Raw genomic sequence first — 11,042 nt, forward strand, 5'->3', positions numbered from 1 at the left:
GATGGATTGGTCGCCCTCCTGCGCCATCACTGCCCCGGCCTCTCCCCCGACGACGCCCTCTGGCACCTCAGCCTCTCCGGCGCCGACCTCCGCGCCGCCGTTGCATCCGCGCGCGGGGCAGCGCCTTCCTTGCTCCCTCCCACGGGACCGGAGGCCTTTCAGGCGGCTGCCAAGGCGGCGCGGCATCCGAAACCCGCCGCCCTCGCGTTCTTCGCTTCTTCAGTGCTGCCCGCTGTGGAACGTGACGCCGTCTCGCTGCTCAACAACAAGCGCAGGCTTTCCTCAGATGACATTCTGCGCCTCTCCACTATGCTGCTGCCTTCACCGGTACCCGATGAGCTGCCGCATCCTCCTCTTCAAGATCGGTGCAAGGAGGCCTTCGAAATCATCGCTAGAAGAAGGGATGTTCTTATAAGATGGTACACACGATGGACTGAAATGGCAGATGCAGCGTTATCTTGATGTAATCGCATCCCACAGGAAAGTGTTCAAGGACACGGAGGGGTGGATTACGGAAGCAGCGAATCGCGCGAGGGCTCCAGGTTTCGGAATTCGGGTGCCGCACCGCCTTCGATTCCATCGCAGATTCGCAGCCCCGCGTGCGGATGCAAAGGCGGCGCGGAGATCCCTCTCGGCTCGTACGAATAGTCAAAGTCGTGATGTTGTGGGCGCGCATCGATTCGTACGTCGCGTGGCTCCACGGAATGAAGCAGCGAAGAGCGCGTGCCAAGGATCGAAGATACGCCCGCACGCACGCACGCGTCACGGCTCCTCCATCGTTAATCAGCGTCGCGCATTTACTCCCTCACGTCTCCCCTTTTTTTTTTGGGCTTCCCGAGGGATTCATCAGTGCGCATGCTTCCTCCTCAGTCATAAATGCCAGGGAATGCAAATGCTACCGTCGATTGGTCAAAGCCCAAGCCCACGTTTCAGATACTGTACCACTGCCATTTTATTTTATCTACCGGCCAAAGCTGACGAGTTTTCCAGCTGCACTTTCATCACCAAGTATGTTCATTCTTTTCAATATTTTTTTTTTACATAACACGTCCTCTACATTCTTTTTTATCAAACAGCAAAACAATATATACATAAACAATTCTACTTCCAAGCCTCGCAAGTATTGGCATACACTAATTACCGACTGATGTAACTCAAAAACAAACAAAACCACAACGTGCACCAAAGGGAAACATCATTATTAGTACAACACAAGATGCAGCCTCGTTCCAATCTTTCGTTCTCTCTTTTGGCAACACAAACAATACAGACAATCCATCCCTTCAACCAGTACGTATAACACTAACACACTGCCAACCACGGCCGAAGCAGCGCCACCGCCTGACTATGACAGGGCCTCGACGGACAGACCCAATCAAGCAAGCAGCAGGTCCCGAACCTCCTCCTCGACGCAAAATCATATAACCACCACTAAAGTGTTCAGGAGCAGCTCACCAGCTCGATGGCCACAAGCCCAACACAACCATTCCTATGATAACCCTGAATCTCACCTAAACAATGGAGATAACCGCCATCAGATGCAAACTCGCCACACCGTAGGAGGTTAGTTGTCGAAGCCAAAGGGGGCAGCGTCCAAGAGCAGCTTATTCAAAATCAACAATTTATCAAGGTACTAGTACATTTCACTCAAGGAACTATCATGCGTCAAAAAATAACAAGCATAGGACCATTTAAGGTCATAGTATATTTGACTTCATCATTACTGTCCAACCAATCTAAACCAACTCATGCATTTAACCTATAGAACAAATTCATAAATTAAATCTAGACTAGAAGAACAAATGCAAACTTTGTACACTATAACCATCTTAATCAGTACATTAGTTGATTCACAGCCACCCGCCTACCGCTGCACTTCTGGATGCTGCAGATGGCCTTCATCGTCGCGCCTCCTAGTACCCGGCTCCACACCGTTCATCTCCTCCTCTATGCTTTCAACCTGAAAAATAAGCAAGATTCTCAGTACTGCATATGCATCACAAATACCAATAGATGAAAACAATTTAGCACATACTAGCGCCTATGCATCTACAACCTATGCACACAAATATTTTCGTTGACTGGCAAAAGTTGGCATCCATACATGCAAGATTCCTATACCTCCATAGAACACAATACAGAACAACAACAGTGAGAGCAGTGTAACAACGCGTTCTTGCAATAGAGCAGCAACTGGAGACACATCGGAGGAGACCTAGGTCGTGCAGAAGCAGTGAGCAACCTTGCCAAACTCGAAGGCGTCCTCCTGGTGGCCCTCCTTCCGCGGCTGGCCGCTCACGCGGCAAGCGCCGAACGAATGGAACCGCAACAGCCAGCAAGTGAGTTGAACTGCCTCGTCCGCATCTTGCAAATTGGCATCAAAGGAATTGCAAAAACGGCAACATGACACATAATCGTGTACAAGAAATTGGCATTGAAGTGCCATGCACAACATCTTTCAGAAGGTGCAGATGCAAAAGAACAAATGATTATCAAGTCCAAGAAAGCAACAAACAGAAGTACTACGACGGCGCAGCGCAACTAGAACACAATAAGCATAATAGATTGGTCGTTCCGGATAAAGAGGTTGCATCAACGGGATAAACTACCGAGCCACCTCATGTTTGAGTACACATTTAACAAACAAAATTAACAGGATGGTGCCACAACCATAGAAATAATAATAGAAGCAAATTAAACAAGTACATTTTGGTCAAGACACAAGCTATTCACTACATGAGGATTGTGTTATCAGAAAACAAGAGTACATTTTAGTTGCTAGCAAGGCATCCCCTTTGAACTAACATAAATCAAGGTTGAAGCGTCAGACATGCTCAAATTGCACGAGAATTATTAAATCTTATGGGCACGTCTTATCCAAATCTCCTACGCAGTTATACAGAGAATATTATGATGCGTCCATCCTCTCCTATCAAAGACCCGGATGTGCTCAAATTCCTACAAACTGCAGCAATGAACCTATAAAGGTAAAATATTTTGAAGCAACCGCTGTGCTCAAATTCCTACAAACTGCAGCCTTGAAACCGAGTACCCTCATGAACCTACAAACTGCATCTACGACTAATACTACAGAAAGCAGAGCAAGATTGCATTTTTTTCATACTCAGGACAAGAACGACGAGAGAAAGAAGACGGAAGGTGTCTCACCAGCCTGCGTGGCCTTGTTCCCGGCGAAAATGTCGGAGGAGACGGCCAGGACGGAGCCGAGCCGCTGCGCCGTCCTGCCGCGGAAGAGGAGGGTGACCTGTAGTGGATGGCGACCCCGGGCTGCGCTTGGCGAAGAAGCTGGCGATCCTGAGCGGGCACGGCGAGGAAATCGAACGGGCAGAAGGTGCCGGAGCTCCACCGCCGGGCCCTCGCCGGCATCCAGCAGATGCACCCCGCTGCCTCGGCAACGCGCGCGACGCGGTCCGGCTAGCTCGACGGAGCGCCGCGCATCGCTGCACGCACGCGCCGGCGAGCAAGCAGGCCGCGCCGCCATGGCTCCGCCCGTCGTCTTTGGGCGCCGCAGAATCTCGTCGGTGGGAGCGGACACAGCAGTGAGGGGAAAGAGAAAAAATGGTGAGTTAGGGTTTCGGTACCGCTGGTTTTGTTCTGGCTCGCCGAGCAGATAACAGGCCCTCGGCAAGAAGTTTCCCCGAGACGGCTACACCGTCCCCGATGGGGTGCAAGCGGTGATGGACATGATTATCGCGTAGTGCAACTCCGACATTTTGTCCATGGTGGCCCAACTCATGGTGCCGGTTCTCCGATGAGGACATGGTTGCCCATGGTGAAGACTCCCACCGTGGACAACTTCCTCGACACCACCGAAGGCATGGTGTTCCCGTCGGGGTGGATCGTACGAGGAGGTGTGGGAGATGGACTATGAGTGTTAAACACATGGAATAATATCGAGTATATTTTCCTAAACATAAAAAAGGTGATTAATTCTTCTATAATAAAGGATCACACATGTAAGAAATGATAAAAACAAAAATAATGTATCTCTGGTGTAGTTAAGTGGCGGTCGGGGTGAATCTTGAGAGTGGGTAATCAAGAGACGTGTGTGGACAAGGAGAGTGACTAAATGCTAACGTGCGACCCAATAATTAGTTGGTATGGCCTTTTTGTGATTGGAAGAAAATTAACTCGAGTAAAGTGTCACGAGATATATCTAAACACGATACAAATGCTTTATGCTCGTGCCAAATGCCTAGACAAGTTTTCTAGCGGAGGGCATTGACAGGTCATGCCGTAGCTAGGGGCTAACGATGAAACTACAAAACCAGGTTCGTAAACACCTACTAGTATTATCTAGTACCGGCGCCACCCACGTCACGAATGCTAGTGGAAGGCCGGTGCGGACAAGGTCCATGCCACGTGGTCAGTCACAACCAACACCACCACTCGTTATTCATCACACGGCGGAGACCTTGTCGCAATGAGACTTGCCAGCGTTAAGGTCATGGCGTCATTACGCCTCATTTTCATCATGCACAATAGGGGAGACATAAACAAAATTGAAAGTTTGTTGGCCGCTGAAAAAAGACCGTTGAAATCAAGATTTTAGTTTAAATCTTCATTATAGCTGTTGTTTATGTTTCAAAGCAAACGAATGGACCAAAGTTGGGTCGACGCATGTATGTAAGCTAGCTAGCTTTGGTGTTGCAAGGAGCGAGCATGTATAAACTTGTACATGTGCTCTTTGCCACAAAATCCATGCATCGTGTGCATCATCACAATATATAGAGTTGCATTTTCGTGTCATCATTGGATCATTTATATACCGCGCAGCTGGCCTGAAAATCCATGCACATGAGGCGAAAAATGAGGCGGTAGTGTATTGGTACCACACTGGTGCAACTTGTACATTGCAGTTCCTTTTTTCCAAGTCACGTTGATGCATAGCTAGCTAACTTAGGTCATCTAGCTACCTTGTTACATGTAGAGTGCATCCGGCTGAATCCCGAGCGAGATCGACAGAATCAAGTTCACCTCTGAGGTGAAGCTTTGCGGCCTGCGGGTCGACGGGACCTGTGCCAACATGGTGATGGCCTACCTGTCGTCGCCGATAGTGGGACATGATTGTCTGGCGTGGGATATCTTGTTATATATGACTACTCCATCTGATCCATTATATATAAGTGTCGAGAGGGAGTACTACATATCAATCAAGTAGCTTTTCTCGATTAAACTGATCTTACTTCATACCAAGGCACATGAAGTAGTTTTGGGCAATCATTGATCCGGCGGAGTCGTCCCCAACAAATGAGATGACAAGTTTGGAGTTCCCCACACAATCTAATCTGAGCCGTCCACATCCCACCGACCCAAGATCCAACACCTATCCTTTCTCCATGTCCCCTCTCCTTTTTTTTTTAACGGTAAAATGCTCGAAGGACATGTAATATGCATTAAAATTGTGGAGAGTGTAGTTTTATAGAAAGAGCCCGAGCGGCTCCACAATGTACACACAAGCCTTTGGTTTTTGCAGATTGCACCCAAAAATATTGCGTTGGCCCCGTAAACGCAATTGAGTCCTTGAGCGCCACCGCCTAATGTCCAGATGCAGCCGTTTCCATCGCTGTCGGGGTCAAAACCACCTGGGGCGCCCGGAACATTTTCTGACTCCACCGCATCCGGACAAAAGAAGATCCTCCAATTGAAGTAGGAAGAAGCTCAAGCAACATAGTTGGTTGGGCTCAACAATGCCATTCTGATGGCCTAAGATAGCAGCGGCAGATGTCGTTGCTTGGAAGCTACTGCGATGGTCGCAGACTCCGAAGATCCTCAACATCACTTGCACATAGGGGCAGCAACACCGAGAACCCCCTCGCCACCTAGGCCATCCAGGAGAACAGGGCGCGAAGCGCATCCACCGAGAAGAGAGAGGAGGTACTTATTGAAGAAGCAACTCAGTGAAGGAGGAAACTCCCACGTCTTCCTCCTCAGAAGCCCCGATGCTACGTCGATACGTCGGAATAGGGACAGACCCCCACTGCATTGCAGATCCTCCAACACCCTCGCTTCTCCTCCCCTTCCCCTCGCCACACGGTCGGCCAATACGAGAAGAAGTAGCAAAGCGGCACCAAGGGAAGAAGCCCCTTTATCTGCAGAGGAGATAGCAGCATTCCTCATCAACGCCTTCGGCTACTTCCGTCACTGCTCCGTATCCAGGAAGAAAGGCTGTCGCCGGCTCAAGATCTCGAGGAAGAAATCCCCAAGCCGCCTCCCGGCGTAGCGGCAAACAGCAACAAAAAGGAAAACCCTAGAAAATCTACTACTCCTTCCTTCCACAAAAGGATATAAAAGTTTGTCCAAATTCGAACGTATCTATACACTGAAAAATGTCTAGATACATTAAAATATAAAATTTAGATAAGCTTGAATGTATCATTTACGCTTAGATAACTAGTGATGCTAGAGCAACATCCTTTTATATGTACGAGAGGTAGCACTGTAGTAGACCCTACATCTAATCCCCTCTCTTTTTAATTAACACCTTTAGAATCTAGCGCCACCTCCTCTTTTCTCTCTAACAATAAAGGAAAGCACTAGGCGGCGGCGCCGCACGAGCACATCATCCGTGCGGCGGATTCCACCAGGCCCACCATGTGAAGAAACAGCCAAAAGTTGCTACCCAGTCGAGCGAATCGCTTGTGGCAGAGTCCAGCCATGACCATGCATTGCATGCCGTCAACCAAAAAAAAAGTTGCATCGCACAAATAACTCTGAAAAAAGATGTACAGTACTATGCAATTATGCATCTCATATAATTTCCAAACGAGAAAAGAACGACAGTACCTGGAACCTGAACCAGTAATATGGCAATTAGTGCAAACATTGCACCAATTAATCTGGCAATTATAAACTAGACAAAAAATGAAGTGAAGGTATGAACTAGATTAGCCTCTTTAAAATTTGGCCGCTGCGTCTGATAACCAGGAAACTAGGACATAATTAATCTGGCAATTGCTACTGATATGTCAACTACTCGATAATTAGTCCATAAAATACCACTAATGAATCGGGTAATTACTGCTAATTAATCGGGCAATTACTACTAACTAATACTATGTGATCTGGTAATATGGTAACTGAACCTAATTAATCCGTCAATTAAAACTAATGAAAATGGCAATTACCCCTAATTACGCATATGAACAACCATTTCTTCATGTGCGTGCTCGTCCATGGCTTCGCGTCCTTGTTGGGATTGATGGCGGAGTGGTTTCCACTAGTTGCCGGCGGCGAGTCCTCGGCCTCACGGCGCCTTGCTGCTCCGCGAAGGCGCCCAGACACGAGCGTCGACGGGCGCGCTCGTCGGAGACCCTGCGCTAGGTTTGGAGGTCTCCTCCTCGTGCCTGTCGGCAGCGGCCCGCTGCATCCCGGAGGCGGCGGACTCTTCCTCTCCGGCGACTCTCAAGTTACTTCCACTCGTGCCTGCCGGTGCGTCAACTCGGCGCTGTATGCTGGACGGCGGCACCTCCCGCTGCGCGCTCGCTGCTCGGTGGTGGCGACCTCCTCCTCGTGCTTCTCTAGTTCGGTGGCAAGGCGAACTCCTCCCAGCGAGCACGTCGGAGATGCCCGCCGGCGAAGGCCTCCCCTGCGCTAGTAGAGGCTCCTCCTCGCGTGCCCGCCGCGGATGCTCGCCGGAGACGGACTCCCGTGCGCCAGCAGAGGGCCTCCTCAATCTCCCTCCGCTCCCTGGCGCGCGTGACCTCGCCGCTCCCCGGCGTGGAGCTCCTCGATGTCCCCACGGTGATAGAGTGGATTGTGTGGATATGAGCTATTCCCGGGAATTAAGGTAAAGCGGTGCGGGTGGGGCTTCAGGCTCACGGTGGAAAAGGTGGAAAAGGTATTAACTTCTATAGGGGCGCGGTGCAGTTTGCGTGACGCGCCGCACGAAAGTGCGTCTTGTGCGGCGCCTCTTGTTAGATTTTCCCAACAATAAATTGCACGGGAGCATATCCATCATTGCACGCGCAGGAAAAATCAGAAGGGGGAGTGCACGCGCATGATGTTGTGGAAGGTTACTACTGGTCAGTAATTCCTCTCGGGCATGCTGCTTCCTAATTAACAGCGAAAGTAATTAATACCCTACTTGGGAGAAACGAGAGGCTTTTGTGGAAGAATTAATGCATATATAGCCAAATTAACGCACCACGGCTCCATTCCTCTGTCTATCGCGTCGTCTCCTCTTCCTCCTCAATCCCCTTTCTGCCCCAGCCGTCGCTCAGTGTTGCTCCCCCGTCGGCTACCCCCCACCAAACACCTCGCAGCGGGCATCCTCCATGCCCTAGAGGCGTCCGCCCTCACTGACACCGCCGTCCGGAGCAACGAAAGGCTGGGCCTGGTAGCCCTCTTAGTTTGCCCCATCTGCGCCTCCCTCCCTGCCTTGATGCACTAGCAGTGGGCGACGGAGCAAGCAACGGCAGAAGGAGAAAGAGGACCCTGCTCAGCCGCCTCAAATTGTAAGCTCTTGATCCCATCTCCCCTCCTCGTTCAATCCCCGGATTTTATTATCATCTTGCTCATGCTCTTGTCCGTTCTTGCAGACAAGGACAAGGAGCTACTGCTGCTTCCCCTGACCTCGTCCCCGGCCTCGGATGCGCCGCTGGTCGGCGCTTGCCGCGCGCAGCGAGATCGCCATCCCCGTCTCAGGTGAGCTCCAACACTGCTTCGAGCCGTGGCCATGTCATTCTAGAGTTATTGTTTGCATAGCTAGGGTCTTGATGCCGGAAAAATTGCATCTTTTGATTATACTGCCATCGTGATTCTAATATTTACCTAGTTCTACCTTTGAAATGTGGGAATGCTTGGCGGAAAATAAGGAGTTCCATGTCTCTTTGCCATTCAACTGCCAAGTTTTAATCTCGTGCTAATGTAGTCCATTCATGCCCTGTACCTTCCGCACCTAAGGGAACTTTACTAACATTCTGAGGCTGGAAATGTTCTGCTCGCAAACTTTACCTGACACTTGGTTTTTTTTTCTCTTGCAGTTCGATTGCTTTAAAAATGGTGGATGGACAAAAGATATTCGCGAAGTTGTAAATCATCTTATCAAAGGTATCTGAGGGCTCCGCTAGATCTTGTTATGTATTCTTTGACAGATATAATATTCTAAGACATGTTTTAATTTTGTACTTGTATAAATTTACCCATTCAGGTCAAGTATCTTATTGACGAGGGTGAGAGCACTCCTGTGGCTAGTGCTGCATCTATTTGTTGAACTTGGGATCTGCTGGTTAGTGAGCCACAGTTAGCCGATTGCGCATAACTTTTGCACTTTGTGGTTTGTGGTTATATACCTTGATGTGATCTCTACTATACTGCACATGGTGTTCAAATAATATCGCTCTCTTTTTCTTTTTGCTTGTTCTAAATAACAAAATGTTACACGCTTCTAGTGTTGTGGCTTTGCAATTGATTTACTTTGTACCATAATAATTTGGTACATTAATTCAGTTGTACAAGTGACCAGAATATTTATTTCTCGCACGCTACTGTACCGTTGTTATGATAAAGCTCTTGCTATTGGCCTCAAAGGATATGCAAAGCTGTATGCATTTCCTCCTGAAACATTTGAGTGTTCCCATCTTTTGGCACTAATTGAGTTCTTATTGGTATAGAAGAAATAATTTCATATTTATTATTGTCTCCGCATGATGATTGACATATATGGATCTCTGCTATTTGAGAAATCGTTTTTTCAAACACTTAGATTGTTCTTTGAAACAATTTTAAACTTTTCAGTTAGGATAGGCAGAGTATCTTTTGCTCGACTTATGAACCATCAGGCATGAATTGTGATGGATGACTATAGTTCTAGTAGCAAAGCAGTCCAATATATGGCTTTATCAGTTAAACATGTTTTTCTGTACTGTTGTCCCGGGGTTGATATTGACATACCTAGCTAATATTTTTCAAGTCAAATTTGGTTGTGCGAATTGATTGCGGCCATTCAATTTTATCCTGTATTTCTACTTACTGAATGACATCTGATTTTCGGACACCTGCAGGAAGTGGTTCGGTGGCATCTGCTCAACAAGAGGCGTTGCTGATGTCCCTTGGAGAGTACCGTGTCGTGTGCACTTGGCTACCCCGTGGTCCCTTACTTTGACGCCTCTGCACTTGGCTGCTCGCTGGAGCCCTCATGCCAGTAACACCGCCATGAGGTCCTACTATCGACACAAACCCCGAGACTGGCCCAACCGTAAGGTTGCATCTCCTCTTCTATCCTTTGCTCTTGTTTCTGGACATTGGGTGTTAATCCCTCTTCCTTTTATGTACAGGATATTATGTGTAGATGCTTGCAACCATTAGTGTTACATTAATGGAATTGTGGATTGTGTAGAATACTCGTTCATTGCGCTCCTATGGGCAGAACATAAAACTCTAATAAATTATGAAACAAAATACTTATTTGATCTTGAAAATGTGATGTTCTTTCTGCAGCAAATCAGCCTAATGTTTTTCTTTTACCTTTGTAGATGAATGTTTACAAGTGGCAAAACTCTGATGTTTTCCTTTTACTTAAGTTCCTACTCCACGGACAGCTCAAGTTAGTTACCTGATCATTCAGAACTGTTTGATTATCAAATACTATATCAATGATCTTGGATGGTAGTGAGAAGCACAACTAGTACGTGTAGCTTCTCGACGAAGTATTAGCTGTTGTAGCCTGTAGTAGTTATTTTAATTGAAACCGTCCTTCGATGGCTATTTTGATTGTATATATTTATTTCATGCATGTAATGAATCAACTGATAACCGATAAAGATGATTCCTTGTTGCTCTGCATATTATGGTCAATACAAAGTTCATTCCATAAAGTTGTATAAGATTTATAAAATTGTAGTCACACAGTCTTATTTTTTCTTTGTTACATGATCCATGGGGTTGTGACATTTGCAATACATATGCAGCAAAAGAATACGGTCAAATGTTATATCTTTGATAATCTCAATTCCCCTTCAGGATTTCTCATGGAAGATAAATGCTGATTCATTGCATAACACCTTATCATAAGAAATAGT

General features: G+C 47.6%; 1 long non-coding RNA gene across 1 annotated transcript; it reads left to right on the plus strand.

The window, feature by feature from the left end:
• Positions 1-8,240: 8,240 nt before the first annotated feature.
• On the plus strand, positions 8,241-10,574 carry LOC124659549. Its single transcript, XR_006989617.1, has 6 exons — positions 8,241-8,477; positions 8,562-8,667; positions 9,006-9,072; positions 9,173-9,250; positions 10,026-10,224; positions 10,497-10,574. It is a non-coding gene; the product is annotated as an uncharacterized LOC124659549 (long non-coding RNA).
• The last annotated feature ends 468 nt before the right edge of the window (positions 10,575-11,042 follow it).

This window comes from Lolium rigidum, chromosome 6 (assembly GCF_022539505.1).
Source record: "Lolium rigidum isolate FL_2022 chromosome 6, APGP_CSIRO_Lrig_0.1, whole genome shotgun sequence".
In the NCBI taxonomy this organism is placed as follows: domain Eukaryota; kingdom Viridiplantae; phylum Streptophyta; class Magnoliopsida; order Poales; family Poaceae; genus Lolium; species Lolium rigidum.